Here is a 23,170-nt window from a genome sequence, read left to right on the forward strand (position 1 = left end):
GTCTTCGCTTCTTCAGCGCCCAGACCACAGCAAATACTTCTCGCTCAATTGCACTCCACCTACTTTCCCTTGGAAGTAACCTCCTACTGATGAAGGCTACGGGTTGATCCCAGCCCTCCTCAGTCATCTGTGAGAGAACAGCCCCTACACCATGCTCTGAAGCGTCTGTCTGCACTAGGAATTCCTTGGAGAAGTCAGGGGCCAAGAGCACGGGCGCCGTGCACATGGCAGTCTTCAGGGTGTCAAAAGCTTTCTGACAGGTGTCAGTCCAGATCACTTTCCTGGGCTGCTTCTTGGAAGTCAGCTCTGTCAAGGGGGCAACAATCGTTCCATAGCCCTTGACAAACCTCCTGTAGTACCCAGTGAGCCCCAGGAAGGCCCTCACTGCGGTCTGTGTCTTGGGGGGTTCCCAAGCCAGGATGGTCTCAATTTTGGGTTGCAAGGGTGCCACCTTGCCACTCCCCACTTGGTGTCCCAAGTACACCACGGAACCCTGCCCGATCTGGCACTTGCTTGCCTTGATCGTGAGGCCTGCTCGGCGCAGAGCCATCAACACTTCCCAGAGGTGGCGCAGGTGTTCGGGCCAGGTGGCACTGAACACTGCGATGTCATCCAGGTAGGCGGCACTGAACTCATCCAGCCCAACCAGTACCTGGTTGACCAACCTCTGAAAGGTGGCAGGAGCATTCTTCATTCCAAATGGCATGACCCGGAACTGGAAGTGCCCATCTGGTGTAGAGAATGCTGACCTCTCTTTGGCCCCATCGGTCAAGGCGATCTGCCAGTACCCAGACGTTAAATCAAACGTGCTGAGGAACCGGGCAGCCCCTAGCCGATCAATGAGCTCATCAGCTCAGGGGATGGGGTGCGCGTCAGTCTTAGTTACTGAATTGAGTCCTCTGTAGTCCACACAGAACCGGAGTTCAGGTGTGGCTCCCGGCGCAGCAGCTTTGGGGACCAAGACCACGGGGCTGGACCAAGGACTGCTGGAGAACTCAACCACCCCTAACGCAAGCATTTTGGAGACCTCCTCCTTGATGCAAGCTCTGACCCTGTCAGTTACCCTGTAAGCCTTGTGCTTCACAGGTAAGCTGTCTCCTGTGTCCACATCATGGACGCACCAATCTGTGACACCAGGAACCAGGGAGAACCTATCTGGAAACTGCCCCAGCAAGTGGCGGCAATCTTCCTGTTGTTCAGGCGTCAGGGTGGGTGAGAGGTTAACTCCATCCACTGACCCATCTTTCTCAGAGGCCACTAAGAGGTCAGGAAGAGGCTCAGTCTCCTCCTCCGTTCCATCATCAGTGGCCAGCAGCATGCCCACTTCGGTCCTCTCTAAGTGGGGCTTAAGGCGGTTAACATGTAGGACCCTCAAAGGGTTCCTGGGAGACTGCATGTCCACCAAGTAGGTGATAGGACTTTTGCGCTCCACAACCTCAAATGGACCTGTCCACTTATCCTGAAGTGCACAAGGCTCCACTGGGGCCAAGACCCACACCTTTTGTCCAGGTTGAAGCTCTACCAGAGTGGCATTCCGGTCGTACCACCGCTTCATCTCCTCCTGGCTGGCTTCCAGATTTGCCTCAGCAAGTTGCCTGAAACGCCTAGTCTGGTTTCGGAAGGCCAGCATGTAACTGTATACATTCTGGGGAGGTTTCCTGGGAGATTGCTCCCAGCCTTCCTTTACCAAACTCAGAGGTCCTCTTACCGGGTGACCATTCAGAAGCTCAAAGGGGCTGAACCCTAGAGACTTCTGTGGCACCTCTCGGTAAGCAAAGAGCAGGCATGGCAAGAGGACGTCCCACTTACGCCTCATTGGACCGTCTAGGCCCATGATCATGCCTTTGAGGGTTCGGTTGAATCTCTCAACCAACCCATTTCCTTGGGGGTGGTAAGGAGTGGTGAACTTGTAAGTTACCCCACACTCCTTCCACAGGGATTTCATATATGTGGATATGAAATTGGTCCCCCTGTCGCTCACCACCTCTAGAGGCAATCCCATTCTAGAGAAAATTCCCATCAGTGCTCGTCCCACCACGGGGGCCGTCACTGTCCTCAGAGGGATGGCTTCAGGGTACCGGGTGGCATGGTCCACCAAGACCAGGATGAAGCTGTTGCCCAGGGCTGTCTTGGGGTCCAGAGGCCCGACAATATCAATACCCACTCGCTGGAATGGCGTACCGACCACGGGGAAGGGTTGCAGAGGAGCCTTGTGCTTCCCCCCGCTCTTACCACTTGCCTGGCAAGTCTGACAGGTTCTGCAGTAGGAATCTGAATTCTTGTGCATTTGGGGCCAGTAAAAGTGGGTGACAAGCCTGTCATAGGTCTTGTCCATCCCCAAATGTCCTGCTAAAGGCACATCATGAGCCAGCCCCAGTAGGAAGGTTCTGAACTTCTGGGGTACCACCAGCACACGGGCTGACCCAGGTTCAGCAGCCTTAGGCTCTGAATACAGGAGGTCACTCTCCCAGTACACGTAGTGTGTCTTGGCCTGAACACCATTGGCCTGGTCTGCAGCCTGCTGCCGCATACCCACGAGAGAAGGGCATTCTTTCTGCTCCCTGCAGAATTCCTCCCTGGAGGGGCCTCCTTCTTGCTGCCAATGGGTCAGCTCAGGCAGGTCTCCCAGTTCGGCAATCTGTTCCCCGGTGGGCTCCAGAGCATCCCCCTCAGGGTCCGCTTCCTCCTGGGCCGTGGGAACTTCGGGGGCCGGTTTCCCGCGCCTCCTGCGCCTTCTCCCTAAGGCCGGTTCCTGGACCTCTCCCTCAGGATCCAGGACCCTTTCAACACCCCTACTGGCTGCCATGGACCGGGTGGTCACGCACGCCCAGTCGGGTAGACCCACCATCCTCAGATGCGTGGTCTTCTCCACCTTTTCCCAAGGGGAGCTCTCCAGGTCGTTCCCTAGCAGACAGTCTACAGGCATGTCAGTTCTCACAGCGACTTGTAGAGTACCAGAGACCTCCCCCCACTCAAAGGGAACTTGAGCCATTGGACAACGACTCTCTATGTTGTCAGCATTGACAACCCTACAGTAGGCATTGGGTACAATCTGCTCTTGAGACACCAGGTGTTGCCTCACTGAGGTCACGCTGGCTCCTGTATCTCTAAGAGCCTCAACCTTCTTTCCATTGATGGTCACTACTTGCCCATATTTCTTAGTGTTAGAGGGTAAGTAGGTTTCTGGGACCATCTCACTGTCTCCTAGCGAGACTAGGGTCATATGCGCAGGACCCCCACCCCCCTGGACTGCTACCTCCTCCCCAAAATTAACATTAGCTACTTGACGGGGTGGAGCACCAGTGGGTGCTGTCTTACCAAACAGGCGACACTTAGGATCAGAGGCAATGTGACCCGGGTCACCACACCTGTAACAATTGAAGGGCCCCTTTGGAACAGGCCTACCTGTCGGGGCCCCGTTCTGCTGTGGGGGTGGGGGAGGCTGAGAACCCTTCTGCTGGTTCCCTTGGGGATTACTTTGGGGGCCTTTTTGGAACCCTTTCTGTTTACCCTTGTCCCCCCCACTCTTCTGCTGGGGATCCCTGCCCACCTTTGGCGGAGTCTCCCACTTGACCCTTGTGGACCCTGGTGCTGAGCCAGCGGTCCGCCTCCTCAGCAAGCTTCCTCGGGTTGGACAGCTTGCTATCAATCAGGTGCTGGCGTAGCTCGGGAAAACATTGACTGGACGAGTGCTCCCATGCAATTAAATCAAGCAGCCCTTGATAATCATTCACTTTGCTACCCTTCACCCAACCATCCAGTGCTCTGCAAAAAAAGTTACATACTCCACATACGTACTCTCAGGGATCTTCTTAGTCTCCCTGAACCTCTGTCTATATAGCTCAGGAGTTAACCCATACCTGGTCATTAAAGCTTCCTTCATATGGGGGTATGAGGCTTGGAGATCTAAGGGTAAATCTAACAGTGTGTCACGCCCTTCAGCAAGGAACCTTCCCCACAACCCCGCTCCCCAGTCTTTCTCAGGGACCCGGTGTGAAGACATGGCCACCTCATAGGCTCTAAACCACTGCCCTATGTCATCCTTTCTAAAATACTCCTTAACTACATCTTTGGGGATGTACACCTTGGACTCTACCTGCACCGGCGGAGTGCTGCCACCAGAAGGAGCGGTGTCCAAACTTTTCGCCTTCAGCTCCAACTCCTTCAATATTATATCATGATCCATTTGGCGTTGTTGTGCCTCCAAGGCTAACTTCTGCTTTTCCATTTCCATTTGTCCTGCCAACTTTGCCATCTCCATTGCATGCGCCCTGTCTGCTGCCCTGTCTGCCAGCTCCTCTGGCGACAGGGCTCTGCTGGGCTCCCCAAGGTTGTCGGGTGGAATGATGTCCCCCGCATTCTGTGGGTCTCTTGACTCCTTCCAGGCTCTCAACGCCTTGGTGTACTGGCTCTTCCTCTTGAATCCAGCATGGGGAACTCGGAGTTTTACACTGTAGCATTTCAATTGCTCTACTGTGTATCCTTCCAGTCCCTCCCAATCCACCTCATCTATTCCAGAAATCACAGAGAGTGCTCTTCCAGCAGGGAGTGAGCCAGGCATGGTTGCAATAATGGCAGATGTCTCAACAAAGTTCAAAAATGAAAACCTGTGGCTGCGTTACTTGGTCTGCTCTCACTATCTGGTGATTAATAATTCACTGTAGGCAAATTACAAGTGCAAATCCGAAATCCCAGCCGCTGCCAATAATGTTAGACTCGGGGGTCTCTGATTGGCGCAAGGTTGCCCTTGTGTCAAGCAGGAACCCTCTCCTCCACGTCAGGGCACAGGATAACCCCTTTTGGAATTACCCTTGCTCACCCTCTAGGTGCGTGGCGTGAGCAGCCAAGGCGATTCTTCAGGCGTTTGTTAGTTAACCCCTTGAGTGCCCCGCCCTTTCCACGCCCTGTGCCGGGCGTTTCATTAGCGGGCGGGGCTCATGACGAGATAGTCTCGTCATGGGCACAGCGCAACCGCGGCCCATGACGAGACCATCTCGTCATGGGCACTCAAGAGGTTAAGCAATTGTAACCGCACACAGTAAACACATTAATCCCCCCAGAAACGGACACCAGGCTTGGTTATGTGAAAATACGCTCCTTTATGTAAAAATAGGTATATATATATGCAGACTTAACACAAGACCAATAACGTTGTCTTCATGCCACCTGAGGGTTAAAATAGGCAAATGGTTTCTTTGTTGCAGTGTCAAATGGGTACTTTTTAGTCTTTTGCAAGGTTCCTTCGTGGTTCCACTCACGACTTGGTCCGGACCCTACCGCAGGTGCGCCTGCGCCGTGCACGGCTCTTCCCGGCGGCTCTGGGGCAGCGGGAGGCGAGACGAGCGTGCGGTGCGGTGGGGGCTACCGGAACCCCGGTAACTGTCAGAGGGCTCGAGATCCCAGGGGGTGAGGACGGGAAACAGCGCTCGCTCTCACTCACCTAGGAGATCGTTGAAGGAAGCCCAGTCCTCTGGCACAATCGGCTCCGGTTGACGGGGAAATAAGGCGTTGCGGGCCCCGAGCCCGATACTGGAACTCTGTGAAGAACGTTGCGGTTGCTTGAGGAGTCTGCACGGGTCAGTGCAACTCGGTGTTTCGGGGAGTGCTTTTGGGTCCTTAGTCAGCGGGTGTATGCAGGCAGGCAGGCGCGGCCAACGACCCTCAGCACGGCGGTGCGGGGGGGTCTTCACAGCGGGGGCGGCGCGGCCTGGGGTATTCCGGGGATAGCGAAGCGGGGTCACAGGGCACGGTCCGTGCAGCTGATGACCCGGCGAGGATCACGATCATCCGAAGGATTCCGGCGGGAGGGGGTGACAGCGCTTCAGCGCGCTCCAGTCGCAGACGGTGGCAGAGGAGCAGGTAGCCTAGCCCGGGGGCAGAGAGCGACTCCAGTCGGAGCGAGGCTCTCACGGGGTCAAAGGCAGGCGAGCTCCCGAGTGTCATGGCCCTAGGAGGGGCGATGAGGGGCGCAGTCTTTCTCCAGCGGGATGCAAACACAGCTCGAGTTTCAGGACGAGCAAAAGCACAGAGTACCCACTGGTCCTGGGGTTCAGTTCAGAGGGCAAGCTCAGATCAAGCCCTTGGAGAATGTTCAAGCACAAAGCAGCAAAGTCTATTCAGCAAGTCTTTTCCTCTCCTTTCTCAGCAAGGCAAGCAGCAGGCCAGTCCTTCCAGCGTCTTCTTCTCCTTCTAGTCGGGCAGAGGTTCTTTGTGGTAAAACAGGATTCTGATTTGCAAGGAACAGGGCTCCTACTTTTATACCACATTTCTTTTGTTCTTTCAGGCCAGGGGGGCCTTCGCATAACCGTTCTCAGTCCTGAGCACTTTGTTGGGGGTACTCTGACTTCTGCTTTCACTGAGAGGGGCAGGCACATCAGCCGCTCCACAGGAGGTGGAGCCGGCATTCAGGGGACAAGTACCTTCAGGAGCACCTGGTGGACAGCGCTTCGCCCGTCCTGGGCCAGGTGCAGGCTGAGTCATCAGTCGCTCCCCAGGGGGCGGAGCCAGCATTGTGGTGGTGGAGCACTTGCCCTATTCAGAGTCCAAGGGGCACCCCCAGCTCCCACCAAGGTGTTCTCCTGCCATTCGCTACCTGTCATCCCCCCAGCCCTGTCACTCACATAGCCCAGACAGTCAGATACACGCACAGCAGAGGCGGCTGAAATGATTAAGCGAGTAAATACGGACTTTTTAAAGTCGTATTTACAAACCCAGGATAGTAAAATAAACTTGGCTACAAGAAGTATTTTATCATTCCGAGTTCAGGCATACGAAACATATCTCTCTACCATGTTCCCTGAGCCTGCTGGGATTATAAGGTGTAATAATTCCAGCAGCTCATCTGGCCTAATGGGAACAGGTAGCCTTGCAATAGTGAACCACGAATATGGCGGTAATTCACTACTAGGACAGGCCACACAACCAGGGCTTGTCCTACCTTACACCTACAACGCACCCTGCCCGCGGGCCTACCATAGGGGTGACTAACATGAGGCTAAGGGAAGGTTCTGGAGGCTGGCAGGTGTGGGCACCTGCCCAGCCGGCGGGACAGTACGGGACTGCACGCGGGGTCTGCAGTGGCAGACCCAGGACACATTTTACATGGCCGCTGTTGTGGGTGGCGCAACCAGCGCTGCAGCCCACTAGCGGCATTGGCATTCACAGGCCCTGGCACTCCGGGTGCACTTTACTGGGGACTGACAGGGAATCAAATAAACCAATCATGTATACCAATTATGAACACTTTATCTAGGGAGCACTTGCGCTGCGGTCACGGATTAGCCGTGGCGTGGCGCCCTGAGTGGACAACACCAGCAAAACAATCGAGGCACACCATCAAAAAGTGGAAGGGAAACTCACGCCAAGGTGCCAGGTCTAACACGTGTCCCCTCCAGCTGAAATGTGGGGAGAACTACCCTTGCCCAGGGGGTTCCTCGTCACTAAGGCGGAAATACCTGGACAGACCGTCAGCGTTGGCGTGATCTGTACCAGGACGGTGTTCCACCGTAAAGTCCATACCCTGTAGGGAGATGGACCACCTCAACAGCTTTGGGTTCTCACCCCTCATTTGCATCAACCATCTGAGGGGCCTGTGGTCCGTCTGAACCCGGAAGTTAGACCCAAACAAGTAGGGTCTTCGCTTCTTCAGCGCCCAGGCCACAGCAAATACTTAACCGTGGCGCGGCGCCCTGAGCGGACAACACCAGCAAAACAATCGAGGCCCACCATCAAAAAGTGGAAGGGAACTCACGCCAAGGTGCCAGGTCTAACACTATATTTCAGGCAGTCATGAGTCGTGATAGGTATTTGCTTCTGCTTCGGATGTTGCATTTTGTCGATAATGGTTTAGCTTTGGCACGAGATCACCCTGATTGTGATTGTCTTTTTAAGATTCGGCCTGTCATTGATCACTTTGTTGATCGATTTTCTGAGATCTATGCTCCAGGGAAAGAAATTGCAGTGGATGAGTCTTTGGTGTAGATAACTTCTACACTGGTGTGTGGTTGTTCAGGGAATTTGCCAAAGTGGACACTGTTGCTTGTGGCACAATCCACTCTAACCTTAAAGGTTTCCCAAAAGAACTTGTTTGTCAAAAGCTTGTGCGGGGACAGTGTAGTGTGTTGCAAGGAGCTTCTAGCTGTGACGTTTTCAGACAGGAGAGATGTCTACATGCTGATTACCATCCATGATGAAAGCACTGCACCTGTGACTGTTTGGGGTCAGGTTGCTGAAGCGTGCCAACCTGTGTGCATTTTAGACTATAATAGATACATGGGTGGTGTTGACAGAGTAGATCAGAGGTTGGAACCTTACGCTGCTCTTCGTAAGGCTTACATTTGGTACAAGAAGTTGGCTATCCATCTTTTCCACTTGGCAACCTTTAATGCTTTTGTTGTGTTCCAGGATTCTTGTCCTAAGTCAAAGATGACTTTTGCTAAGTTTCAGGAGTCTGTAATAGGCAGCCTTGTTTTAGTGGAACAGGCAAGTGTTCCTAGAGTTGGAGTGGTGGAGGATGTTGCTAGATTGAAAGATCGCCACTTTCCTGATCACATTCCTCCCACACCCTCAAAAGACTTTCCCAGTAGGAGATGTAGAGTCTGTTGGCGAAGAGGTACGCGGAAGGAGACTCGTATATACTGCCCAGAGTGTCCTTCTAACCCTGGGCTGTGTGTGCCTGCTTGTTTGAGAATGTACCACACGCAAAATAATTTTTGGGAGCATCCATGAGTGGTAAAGTGAACTGCCTGGCCTCTATTGTGTAATATTTTTTGTTCAGTTTCAAGGTTGGAATTTGTGTAGTGTATTTAGCTTCTGTTTTTGTGTTAATAGATTTGTATCTCTTTGAAATTTGTTTGTGTTTTCTTATTTATATAAAAAGAAATCCTAAATGTGATGGCGGTGTGCGTGGAGTGGTGCTTGTCTGGCAATGTGCGTGGTCTGGCGCTTGGCTGGTGGTGTGCGTGGACTGGCGCTTGGCTGGCAGTGTGGTGTGCGTGAACTGTCACATGGCTGACGGTGTAGTGTGCGTGGACTGGCGCTTGGCTGGTGGTGTGCATGGACTGGCGCTTGGCTGGCGGTGTGCATGGACTGGCGCTTGGCTGGCGGTGTGCGTGGACTGGCTCTTGGCTGGAGGTGTGTTTGGACTGACGCTTGGCTGGCAGTGTGCGTGAACTGGCGCTTGGCTGGCAGTGTGCATGGACTGGCGCTTGGCTGGCAGAGTGCGTTGACTGGCACTTGGCTGGCGGTGTGGTGTGCGTGGACTGGCACTTGGCTGGCGGTGTGCATGGACTGGCGCTTGGCTGGTGCTGTGTTTGTACTGGTACTTGGCTGGTGGTGTGTTTGTACTGGCGCTTGGCTGGCGGTGTGTGTGGACTGGCGCTTGGCTGGTGGTGTATGTGGACTTGCGCTTGGCTAGCGGTGTGGTGTGTGTGGACTGGCTCTTGGCTGGCGGTGTGCGTGGACTGGCACTTGGCTGGCGGTGTGCATGGACTGGCGCTTGGCTGGCGCTGTGGTGTGCGTGGACTGGCGCTTAGCTGGCGGTGTGTGAGTAGTGACTAGCTGCTGGTCACTACACACACTGCTAGCCAAACACCACTCAACGTATTCCGTGAGCTGGTGTGGTTGCTGTGTCAGGAATGTGGACGTGTGAAAGTGATGGGCCCTTGAATGGCGCTGTCTGCTGGTGTGAGTGTTGTAATGTGCTGGACCCACGGCTGGCGTTGTGAATGGTTTTGTATGTGTCACATGTATGAAAGGTGTATGAATGGCCTGTAAAGAGGTTGGTGCCTTGTCGTGGCTTTACAGCTCACGAGCTGTGAGTCAATGATTCAGTTTCTTGTCCTTTCTATTAACAGTGCATTTCATTTTTGTGAAATCTCTGGTTAATTCAATTTTATATACTGAACCATCACTCTCCCTCGTGCCAAATCCAACCAGTATGTGTGTGTGCTTGAGGAATAGGTGGTTGTGGTTAAAAACATTTTTTTTCTGTTTTGTCAAGCAGGGTGTACCATGTCCTTTATTGTGAATGTTGTAATATGTTGGTTTTGTGCCTGGTGGTGTAAATGGTCTTGTGTGTATCATGTATGAAAGGTGTGTGAATGGCCTGTAAAGCGGTTGCTGCCTTGAAGTGGCTTTCCAGCTCACGAGCTGCGAGTCACTGGTTCAGTTTTTTGTCCATTCAAATATTGACAGTGCATTTCATTTTTGTGAAATTTCTTGTTAATACAATTTTATATACTGAACCATCACTTGCCCTCGTTCCAAATCCAACCAGTATGTGTGTGTGCTCGAGGAATAGATGGCTGTGCAGTAATCTTTGTCTGTTTTGTCTCTCTGCCAAGCTGTACATTTCATTTAAGAATAACCTAACAACTGTAGTTTTTGTCGTAAACTAAACACCCATGGGAGTGCATGGTGATGTCTCTCTTGTGGATCCCAACAAGTTATCTTACCCACAATGTCCTGCAAACCACAAAATGTGACCGTGACATTTTCCTTGCATTATTGTGACCAAATTTTCACACGGTGGAAAGTAACAACAAATTTCCAACCCCCCAGCATTTCTCCAAGCATCCCAATGAAAATGGTACCTCACTTGTATGGGTGGGCCGTGTACCGCGGCAGGGAAGGGCCCACAACCTATTGATGTGACATCAAAATGACCTATCACAAACCAACCTGGTTTTGCAAGGGGGGTCCCATGAGTTTTTGGTCAAGGGCTCGGCGGCTATCTAGGGAAACCAAACTAACCCACTCGTTTCTGAAACTAGACACCCGGGGGCTTCCAGGGAGGTATTGCTTGCGTGGATCCCCCAAAGTTTCCTTACCCAGAATGTCCTGCAAACCTCAATTTTAGTTGATAAGATCACTTTTTCACACATTTTTGTGTGGGAAAGTTGTGGCATCACCAGGCTCAAACAAATTTCCCACCACCCAGCGTTTCTCCAGGTCTCCTGATAAAAATGGCGCCTCACTTGTGTGGGGGGCCCAAGTACCTGTGACAGGCAAGGGCCCAAAACTTAGTGAGGCGACATCAAAATTGCCTATCTCCAAACCACCTGGTTTTGCAAGGGGGGTCACCTTAGTTTTTGGCCACGTGCTCGGCGGCAAACTAGGGAAACCTACCAAACCCACACATTTCTGAAAACTAGACACCCGGGGGCTTCCAGGGAGATATGGCTTGCGTGGATCCCCCAACGTTTCCTTACCCAGAATCCCCTGCAAACCTCAATTTTAGCTGAAAAAATCATTTTTTTCACACATTTTTGTGTGGGAATGTTGTGGCATCACTGGGCTCACACAAATTTCCCACCAGCCAGCGTTCCCCCAGGTCTCCTGATAAAAATGGTGCCTCACTTGTGTGGGAGGCCCAAGTACCCGCGACAGGCAAGGGCCCAAAACGTAGTGAGGTGACATCAAAATTGCCTATCTCAAAACCACTTGGTTTTGCAAAGAGGGTCACCTGGGTTCTTGGCCGCGTGCTTAGCGGCCATCTAGGGAAACCTACCAAACCCACACATTTCTGAAAACTAGACACCAGGGGGCTTCCAGGGAGGTATGGCTTGTGTGGTGATGCCACAACTTTACCACACAAAAATGTGTGAAATAAGTGATTTTTTTCAGCTAAAATTGAGGTTTGCAGGGGATTCTGGGTAAGGAAACGTTGGGGGATCCACGCAAGCCATACCTTCCTGGAAGCCCCGGGTGTCTAGTTTTCAGAAATGTGTGGGTTTGGTAGGTTTCCCTAGATGGCCGCCGAGCACGGGGTCAAAAACCCAGGTGACCCCCCTTGCAAAACCAGGTGGTTTTGAGATAGGCAATGTTGATGTCGCCTCACTACGTTTTGGGCCCTTACCTGTCGCGGGTACTTGGGCCTCCCACACAAGTGAGGCACCATTTTTATCGGGCGACCTGGGGGAACGCTGGGTGGTGGGAAATTCGTGTGAGCCCAGTGATGCCACACTTTCCCATACAAAAATGTGTGAAAATAGTGTATTTTTCAGCTGGAATTGAGGTTTGCAGGGAATTCTGGGTAAGGAAACGTTGGGGATCCACGCAAGCCATACCTCCCTGGAAGCCCCCGGGTGTCTAGTTTTCAGAAATGTGTGGGTTTGGTAGGTTTCCCTTGGTGCCGGCAGAGCTAGGGTTCACAAACTACAGCTAGGCACTTTGCCAAAAAAGTGTCATTTTTCACTGCGATATTGAGGTGTGACCATGTTGCGTTTTGCGCCGTTTACTGTCGCGGGCACTAGGCAGACTCACACAAGTGAGGTACCATTTTTCTCAGAAGACTTTGGGGAGCGCGGAGTGGGCGGAAATTTGTGGCTCCACGCAAATTCCAGAACTTTTCACCACAGAAATATGGGGAGAATATGGCTTTTGTACCATTTTTTAGGTTTGCAAGGGATTCTGGGTAACAGACCCTGGAGGGAGGCAGTCAAGTCACTCCATCCTGGATTCCCCTGGGTGTCTAGTTTTAAAGAATGTATAGGTTTTCTAGGTTTCCCTAGGTGCCGGCAGAGCTAGAGTTCAAAAACGACAGCTAGGCACTTTGCCAAGAAAGGGTCATTTTTCACTGTGAAATTGAGGTGTGACAACGTTGCGTTTCGCGCCGTTTCCTGTCACGGGCACTAGGTCGACCCACACAAGTGACGTACCATTTTTTTTGTAAGACTTTGGGGAACACGGGGTGGGTGGAAATTTGTGGATCCACGCAGATTCCAGGACTTTCCTCCACAGAAAAGTGCGGTAAATGTGGTTTTTTGGACAATTCTTTAGGTTTGCAAGGGATTCTGGGCAACAGACCCTGGTGGGAGGCAGTCAAGTCACCCCATCCTGGATTCCCCTGGGTGTCTAGTTTTCAAACATGTATAGGTTTGCTAGGTTTCCCTAGGTGCCGGCAGAGCTAGGGTTAAGAAACTACAGCTAGGCACTTTGCCAAAGAAGGGTCATTTTTCCCTGCGAAATTGAGGTGTGACCACGTTGCGTTTTGCGCCGTTTCCTGTCGTGGGCACTAGGCCGACCCACACAACTGAGGTACCATTTTTCTTGTAAGACTTTGGGGAACGCGGGGTGGGTGGAAATTTGTGGATCCACGCAGAATCCAGAACTTTCCACCACAGAAATGTGGGGAAAATGTGTTTTTTTTCACAATGTTTTAGGTTTGCAAGGGATTCTGGGTAACAGAACATGGTGGGAGGCAGCTAAGTCATCCCATCCTGGATTCCCCTGGGTGTCTAGTTTTCAAAAATGTATAGGTTTGCTAGGTTTCCTTAGGTCTCGGCAGACCTATGGTTAAAAAACGACAGCTAGGCACTTTGCCAAAAAAGGGTCATTTTTCACTGCGAAATTGAGGTGTGACCACGTTGCGTTTTGCGCCGTTTCCTGTCGCGGGCACTAGGCCGACCCACACAAGTGAGGTACCATTTTTCTCGTAAGACTTTGGGGAACGCGGGGTGGGTGGAAATTTGTGGATCCACGCAGATTCCAGAACGTTCCACTACAGAAATGTGGTGAAAATGTGGTTTTTTGGATAATTTTTTAGGTTTGCAAGGGATTCTGGGTAACAGAACCTGGTCAGAGGCAGTCAAGTCACCCCAAACTGGATTGCCCTGGGTGTCTATTTTTCAATGTTTTAGGTTTGCAAGGGATTCTGGGTAACAGAACCTGGTGGGAGGCAGCTAAGCCACCCCATCCTGGATTCCCCTGGGTGTTTAGTTATAAAAAATGTATAGGTTTTCTAGGTTTCCCTAGGTGCCGGCAGAGCTAGGGTTCAAAAACGACAGCTAGGCACTTTGCCAAGAAAGGGTCATTTTTCACTGTGAAATTGAGGTGTGACAACGTTGCGTTTTGCGCCGTTTCCTGTCACAGACACTAGGTCGACCCACACAAGTGACGTACCATTTTTCTTGTAAGACTTTGAGGAACACGGGGTGGGTGGAAATTTGTGGATCCACGCAGATTCCAGGACTTTCCACCACAGAAAAGTGTGGTAAATGTGGTTTTTTGGACAATTCTTTAGGTTTGCAAGGGATTCTGGGAAACAGACCCTGGTGGGAGGCAGTCAAGTCACCCCATCCTGGATTCCCCTGGGTGTCTAGTTTTCAAACATGTATAGGTTTGCTAGGTTTCCCTAGGTGCCGGCAGAGCTAGGGTTAAGAAACTACAGCTAGGCACTTTGCCAAAGAATGGTCATTTTTCCCTGCGAAATTGAGGTGTGACCACGTTGCGTTTTGCGCCGTTTCCTGTCGTGGGCACTAGGTCGACCCACACAACTGAGGTACCATTTTTCTTGTAAGACTTCGGGGAACGCGGGGTGGGTGGAAATTTGTGGATCCACGCAGATTCCAGAACTTTCCACCACAGAAATGTGGGGAAAATGTTTTTTTTCACAATGTTTTAGGTTTCCAAGGGATTCTGGGTAACAGAACCTGGTGGGAGGCAGCTAAGTCACCCCATCCTGGATTCCCCTGGGTGTCTAGTTTTCAAAAATGTATAGGTTTGCTAGGTTTCCTTAGGTCCCGGCAGATCTAGGGTTAAAAAACGACAGCTAGTCACTTTGCCAAAGAAGGGTCATTTTTCACTGCGAAATTGAGGTGTGACCTCGTTGCGTTTTGCGCCGCTTCCTGTCGCGGACACTAGGCCGACCCACACAACTGAGGTACCATTTTTCTCGTAAGACTTTGGGGAACACGGGGTGGGTGGAAATTTGTGGATCCACGCATATTCCAGAACTTTCCACCACAGAAATGTGGGGAAAATGTGTTTTGTTTGACAATTTTTTAGGTTTGCAAGGGATTCTGGGTAACAGAACCTGGCCGGAGGCAGTCAAGTCACCCCATCCTGGATTCCCCTGGGTGTCTAGTTTTCAAAAATGTATAGGTTTGCTAGGTTTGCCTAGGTGCCAGCAGAGCTAGTGTTCAAAAACTACAGCTAGACACTTCACAAAAAAAGGGTAAATTTTCATTGTGAAAATGTGGTGTGTTCACGTTGGGTTTTGAGCCATTTCCTGTCGTGTGCTCTATGCCTACCCACACAAGTGAGGTACCATTTTTATCGTGAGACTTAGGGAAATTCAGATTTGTAAAGCAACTGTTATTACCTATTGACTTTTTGATGCATTTCTGCCTTCCAAATGAAAGACATTGTGTAAAAAAGAAGTCATTTTGAAAAATGACTGATAATTCTCATGCTAGTATGAGTATTCCTAATTTCGAAAATGTGCAAATATGTACTGTTTCTAAACTCTATAATTTGTTCCCATTTCAGAAATACATAGGTGTCTTTCATACCGATTTTTCCATGTATACATTTTCACACAATAACTGCTATATACCCGGAACATAATAAACAAGCATTGGCATAGCCAATAGGTCTCGCTTTTGGGACCTTATAAGTATTTAGTTATGCAGCACAATATCCTTGGTGCAACAACAACTGTTGCATGGCAAAACACTTATAAGTTCCCAAAGGCAAGACCTATTGGCTATGCAAATGCTTGTTGACGTTTTTATGGTACTGCAATATATAGGGATGTTATTTGTCACAGTTTACAGTTTGGATTAGATCATTGATGACACTATTGTTCATAAGATCACTATGTCTCCAGTGACAACTTCTTGCTGCTCAGGTCGTGCCGAGGGGTTCCTTTTCCGGTGGTTCTGCTGTCCTGACCGAGCCAAAGTTCCTGCTGCAGTTGTCTCCTCCCTTTGTGTGTGTGGTTGTAGTTGTGTGCGTGGTTGTGTGTGTGTGGGTGTGCGTGTGTGTGGTTGTGTGTGTGGTTGTGGGTGTGGTTGGGTGTGGTTGTGTGTGTGGTTGTGTGTGGTTGTGTGTGTGGTTGTGTGTGGTTGTGTGTGTGGTTGTGTGTGTGTGTGGTTGTGTGTGTGTGTGGTTGTGTGTGTGTGTGTGGTTGGTTGTGGTTGGTTGTGTGTGTGGTTGTGTGTTTGGTTGTGTGTGTGTGGTTGTGTGTGTGGTTGTGTGTGTGGCTGTGTGTGTGGTTGTGTGGGTGTGTGTGTGGTTTTGTGTGTGGTGTTGTGTGTGGTTGTGGGTGTGGTTGTGGGTGTGCTTGTGTGTATGGCTGTGTATTTGGTTGTGGTTGGTTGTGTGTGTGTAGTTGTGTGTGTGGTTGTGTGTGTGGTTGTGTTTGTGGGGTTGTGTATGGGGTTGTGTGTGCATGTGTTGTTGTGTGTGAGTGGATCTAGAAAGCTACATCTGATAAAGTGTATAGCGCCTTTTCTAGCGATAATCTAGTAAAACCATGAAAAACTGCTGCGTTAGGCACCAGTAGATTTGGGATTTGTGGTTGCATTTTATGACATGCCTCTTCAAAGAACATTTATATCAAAGACAGTACCAGCCCCAAGCTGTGCGGCTACATTTATACTGGACTAACACTAATTCCGCACTATAATTTTGTAATTTTATTTTACAATGCTTGTAATAGGGTTCCCCTAGTAGTGTGCTCAGTATAGTAGCCCGTAATCGTATTGATTGTTTTCGTTGGTGCCAATATGTGACAATCCACACAAAGTTTGTCTATGGTTCGTTGTTTCCTCTATGCGCCTAGAAGTTCTTAAAATAATTCCTATCTGTACGAAGTTAGCTGCAGATCTATTTAATTTACTCAGAGCATAAAATACCCCAAACAGGATTTGTGAGGGCGGTGCACTACGGAAACAGCATCGAGTGACCCTGCCGAACGCCGTGCTGTGTATGGCACGTAAACTGTTTTCTTTTGCAGGATTAAGATGGCTGGACTCTGACCTTTGCTCTGCTCCGATCTTGACGTTTGTGGAAATAACCAGGAAATAAAGAGCGAGGGTCCCTTGCATTTTGGACGGTGAAGCTGCACTTTTTGTTGAAAAGCAGATCTTGGTGCAATGCATCAGGTCATTAAAAGCAATAGCAGGTAAATTCGAAATCGCAGGACGTCAGGATTATAATTTCGTTGCATAATGCACCTGTCAGAAAATGCTCTTTAAAGCTGTGTTGATTTACCCTGCATATGTTTTGGCTACCAATGCATCTTGCAGCCCTTCGAGGTACATATATATTAGTGATTATTGAACTGTGTCACTTGCAAAGTACAGGTTGACTGCTGAATCTGGACAAATAACTACTTTCTGCGAGCCAGTAACTGCCTTTTCCCTGGGTATGCTGTCCAGAAGGCTGGCGCTGCCGGAATGGATGGGCAGCGGTAATTTCTGACACGGAGCCTTAGCTCTGTACGTTTGCAGCCCTTTGAGCAAATCGAATATGCTCAGAACCCTGAAACGAAACGGTAACAAGGATGCAGGGGAGAAATACTACCGCCGGCCACATCTTGCAGTGCCCTATTGCATTGCAAAGGCTTGTTTTAACAGTGAAGCGTGATCAAAAGATCTGATTGTGTCTTGTGACAGAAATAAAACAAACGGCCAAAAGCAACAACACAGAAAATGTATTAACATGAAAACAAAGCAGAATGAGCATGTCCCAGAAGGGATATTATTTATGTACTTTACTTTCGCTATAATCGCGGCACCGGCGCTTTATTTTTAACACTAAAAGTAAAGCGCCGGTGCCGATTATAGCAAAAGCGCCTTCATGAAGTACAGTACCCGTGATTGAGACATATGGCGGCTGCGCGCGTTCACGCGCACATGCACGCAGGCTTTAGGCCAGCGGCTGCAGCACTTTGAAAATCCCCTTTACAAAAATTCGAGCAACAGCGCATGCGCTGTTCTAGGCTCGACCTAAAAACCATTACAAATTGTTGCTCAGTTTTTGACTTTGGGTTCTTCGGGTTCTTGGTGAACCTACAAGTCCTATATATCCCCACAACCAGGAAGGACCAGCGGATGTAACGGTATATTGCTTTCAAAGAGCTGTCATAATTAGAAGAAGTTACAGGTGAAAACGTTGACACAAAAGGCTGTTTTTTTAAACTAATTTCAATTTTTCCGATATTTAACTGTTAGTTTCTATCAAGAAACCTTGAGGGATCTACACAAATGACGTCTTGCTGAATTCAGAATTTTGTCTACTTTTCTAAAATGTATAGCTTTCCAGGATCCATTATTACTTTCACACCCATTTCTACCATTAACTGGAAGGAGGTTGAAAGCACAAAAAATAGCAAAAATAGTCTATGTCCCAGAAAAATGCCAAAACTGTGTAAAAAATGTTAGTTTTCTGACAAAAGTCTGTCATTCCCTAAAAGTTGGGAAAATTGTGATTTCAGCCCCACAAACTCTTTTTTGATAACATTTGCAGGGAAAAACCCAGACGCTTTCATTTGCAGCCCGTTTTTCCAATATTTCCACACAAAAAAAAAATGTTGCTGTATTTTGGCTAATTTCTTGGACCCCTCCAGGGGAATCCACAAACCCTGAGTATCTTTAGAATCCCCATGATGTTGGAAGAAAAGGATGTAAATTTGGTGTGGATACCTAATGTGGTCAAAAAGTTACAGGGACCTAAGCGCGCACTACCCCAAATAGCCAAAAAAAGGCTTAGCACAGGGGATGAAAAGGCCTAGCAGCGAAGGGGTTCATGAAAACATATTTTTGTTGTCATCATGTTTGTGTAGAGTGTGCAATTGAGTCTCTCCTAGACTGCACTACACTAGATTCCAATGCCTTGCCTAGCACAATTTTAACTTGACATGTTTCACAACACGGGCAATAAATGCAAATTTGAAAATGATCCCTTGTGAATCATGCTCAGTGCAGCTCGATTAGCTAGTTACATTTAACACAATGCCTCTAAGCTGACTTGCCGTGCGGGGAGCGCTTGCGTGGGTGTACCGAGAGCTGAAAGCACTGGCTTAATCACGCCTGGAGGAAAAACCGCACAGCAAAATGTATTTGAAGGACGGAAGCCCCGGCATCCACCGTGTGTCCGCTTCCTTTGGTCAGCCCCGGATGTGGCCTATAATGGCGGTGCTTGACGTCAGCTTACTTCCTGCCCCCAGCCATTTGCGGTATGCGGAGACCCGCCACAAGATACCAGTTAAATAAACAAAAACAAGATACATTTAGCCGTAAAGAATTCAAATGAAACTTGCTTCCCCTTCCTACACAAACCATAATTAAGCTGAGACGCTGTGTTGTTCTAGACATCACGGCTTCGACTCGAGATGTCACCGGTGCGTCAACAAACCGGTAGGAAAGAGCGCTGTTATCCTCAAGCTGGGGCGAGTTTGTAAAGAAACGGCAACGCCTGACGAGGGCGAGGGGAGGCAAGGTACCACATCCCGCCTGTCAATTAGAGAGTTTGGAGAAAGCGTGAGAGTTTTTTCACAAGTCATCCCCGGAAACATAAATAAGGGGAGAGCAGGTGCGGAGAACAGCACGATAGGACCCAGGCCGGGGAAGGCGAAGCCGGACCCAATAGAGGCCTAGGGTGGAACGCCGGCCGGCGGCGGGACCCCTCCACGCCACGCCCCCGCAATTAAGAAAACCCGGCTAGGCCGGGGAGGGCATGATAGGCCCAGAAACAATGGAAGCTCCCCCCCCCAATCAGGGGGCGAGAGAGGCAGGCAAGGGGGAGGTTAAAAGGGGCCAACGGCCCAGGAGAATTCAATTTCAAGGCTCCCCCTCGCCGAAGAAGAAGAAAAGTGGACCGGACGTACCTGCGGAGATCATCGAGCTTTCGCGCCAAACGCCAGCAGAACAAAGGACTCCGGCAGGCTCCAGGCGACTTTCCGGCCGATGGGGCCCCCGCCCTCACGCGAGGGGGACTGCAGAGCGGCGGGGGAAGCCGGGAGCGAGCACGAACCGGCGACGGGAAGTGTATAGCGGCAAAAGAATGGAAGCTGCGGTTTCAGGAGCCTCCACACCGGCCAGCATGATCCGAGCAGAAGAGGCGGGGACATCGGGTTTCGTAGCTGATGCAAGCGGGGTGTCCAGGGGGCCTTGCAGGAAATCGCGGAGGCTGACGCGTGGCTCCAAGAGGGCGCTAGTCTGGTTCCCGCGCAGTGCCGCTCCGCTCTGAATCCGAGCCTCCGTATGCACGGCAGCAGGACCTCAAGACCTCCGTCATAAGGGCGGAATAATGAAAGGGACAACGGTCAGGAGGGAAGACGGAAAGGAAGGCCACGCCATCGCATGGAAGGCAGGAAATAAGGTCGGGGAAGCCGACCTTACGGGCACTTGGGGCCAACACGGTGGTGTCCGGAGCAGCAGGAGCAACGACCGTAGCGAGGCGCCGGATCGAAGCTGGGCAGAATGCCGGCACCGCCACCCGGAGGCACCAGGAGCAAATGGCAGCGGGCCCACATACACCCAGCACGGGGCAGTTGGCAAACCTCGAGCAAGCGACTGGCGAAAAATCGCGGCAGGACACGAACCACGCGGGGGTCGGTGCGGGCGGCGGTGCCCCCGAAAAGGCAGAAGACAGGTGCGGGCGGCGGTGCCCCCTTAACGAGCCCGGAAGTGAAGTTAAGCGAAAGAGGTAAGGAGCGGGGCTGCGCAAAGCTAGGGTACGGCCAAAGCAATCTGGTAAAACAGGGTCAAGGCCAGCCACAGTAACCCCCTTTTTGTGGCAGTAAGGAAGGGCGGTATATAGGCAGTTCCAGGAGGAAAGCTATGAGCTCATCACTATTATAATGAAGGTTCTAAACAATTGTATAGGTTGGCGGTATATAGATGGTTGTTTTGGAGTACAGTACTCTGCTGGTCGGGCTACATCATAGGCAGTCGATAATATACGCGGGACACGCCTTTGCAGCAGGTATAGTAACCGCCTGCACCAACTTCGCCCAAGACTTTCCCAGAATGGCTGGATTTTCCCAATAACCTCTCATGTGACAGCACTGAAAATGAATCCAGGCCTATTGTTCCGACTTAGAGCACTGGGCGGCCTCGCTGAGCCTGATCCTTAAGGTTCCCTTGTGCAGTGGGGCAAGTGTCAGGGACAAGGGTGGGGCATACACCATAGTCCCAGGCTAATAAACATCTCGGACATTTCCCGGCACGGTCCTTAACCACTTCCGGTCCCCTGCTCATCCTTCCCTCGAACGGACCTTGTTTCTGCTGTTCTGTTTCACCGACGTCGAGCGGAGATGCAGCGGTGACATCTAATGACAGTGTGAATCTTTGAACCACAGGAAGGCACTTTCATTGTTTCAAGTACCAACCTCCCCCATGGCGCTTCTTGTGGCACAGACCTTTCCCCAAAGGCATGAGTCACTGCCCACCATTGTCCACCACGCGTCCACCTCCTATGCCCACCACAGACCTGACATACGACAAAATTGCTCACCCTATGTACACTAGCTACATTCACCACAGACATGGTATGGCAGGGTCAATGTTACAAAGGCTGTGCCTCGTGTGCAAAAGGCATGCGTGTTTTTCGTCATTTGGGGGCATGCCTTCCTCTTACACAGGGGGTCACAAACCCCATTATTTTACAGAATGAGGGGCAGCTGAGCTGATAGACAGCCAGTGTGCTCTCAATGTTCAACTCTGACTGCATGCACAGGACATGCGCGCATGCCCAAGGGGATCTGCTGGAATTAGTGCAAAGCCATGCACGACTGGGGTAGGCTGCAAACATTGCCACATGTGCCTTTCCCTATCCCGGCCATATATCATGTAATTTATATGGCTCCTTCTCACGGAATCACCGGCCCTCAAGGGCAGAGAAAGATGATGAGGACAGAAACAGCAGCGATCATTTCTTCTTAAAGGGCAGAATTTGCAGCGGGTGGTCTTGAACCTGCAGAAGGCAGATACAGGAGTGTGCCGAGAATATTTCCATGTGCAAGGGTGACTTGAGGCCAAAGGCGGGGCAGCGAGGAAAGCATTAGGCGGACTGTTTTGTTAATCAAAGCCTGTATACTCGGATGAGGCACATATATTATTGTGCTATCCTTAAGAGCAAGTAGCGGGGCAGTGTGTGCAAAGTTGCATCGAGATCTATAATCAATAGAGACCAGGCGCTGGTTACAATTCGTACTTAGTTAACACAGTAAAGTGCATGATGTCCTTAGCGTGCAAATATTTGTCAGTGCAAAGGTTCACGGTACATTAAGCATAAATTAAAGTAAAGAGATTGTCTGGCGGCTATTGCAGGCCTGGGAAAGCCCTCCGATGGCAGCTCCCCAGGGCAGGGCGCAGAAAGGCCCTTTCATACCGGCAGGGCATGCTCCAGGGTGTGTAATTTGTTTAGCCCCTGAACTCACCGTGATTCAGCACCGGGTGCTGTATCGGCTGGGGGCGCCTGTGTTGCAATGTAGATTAGGACAAAAAGCCCGGCTGCCATTCCCGTGCTCCAGCTATTTTCAGGGAACGGTAATAAACGTTCTTCCTGGCGGGAGCAGAGTATGGCACTTTACAAACCTGGCAATGTAGTTGCTAGGCGGCGAGCCAGATACGTAGACCTGGGGTTAACAACGCTCACCAGGCGAATTTTCCCCACTTCAAAAAGCCAACAGCAGAACCCAGGTTATTAAAAAAAAAAAAAAAAAAAAAAAAAATCACTGATTTCAAACAAGCCTACTGGTTGTGCTTGCCTTTCCCACACACGAGGGGCGGCGAGGGGTAGGCAAGCTCGGAAAGTCACAGACGGAGCTATGCATTGGCTTGGCTTTCGGAGTCAAAAGCATGCAGATTGCAAGGCATGGAGTAGAGCTTAGGTACGTTAATCCCCGGACTTTCATTATTCTAATGTCGCAAAATAGGTTCTCCTGGGTTACATGTAAAAATCAGGCCTGGTGCGGGCTCAGACCAAGCACTCTCCAACCATACGGGCTGCCTGTGTGGACACCACGCAAATTCACCCCTTGTGCCTTTGTGTAAGGTAACAGTTTGTATACGCTGAGTTACACACCTAGGAAAGTCGGTAGGCCCGGTTACAAGGCAATTGGGTGTTGAAAGCTAGTGGGGAGCACGTTTAAGGGCTGTCAGACTAAACACTGGGTTTATTCACAATGCAGCAGTCACAGGCACAGCTTCATGATCCCTTCGTTCAGGCTACAAGAGCACGTTCGAGTCCAGTGCTTGGCGGTACTGGTATTAGGAGAGGTAGGGCAAGATCCGTGAAAACAGTCTGTCTAAATACGGATGCCCCTTTTGCTTGGTTTAAAGGTCAGCTGTAGAGGAGTCCAGCTTAGACACGGGGCAGAGAAGTGTTGTGTTACGGGTGGGTTAATATTTCAGGCAGCACCCAAGAAAAGGTTTCG

This window comes from Triturus cristatus, chromosome 10 (genome assembly GCF_964204655.1).
Source record: "Triturus cristatus chromosome 10, aTriCri1.1, whole genome shotgun sequence".
Taxonomy (NCBI): domain Eukaryota; kingdom Metazoa; phylum Chordata; class Amphibia; order Caudata; family Salamandridae; genus Triturus; species Triturus cristatus.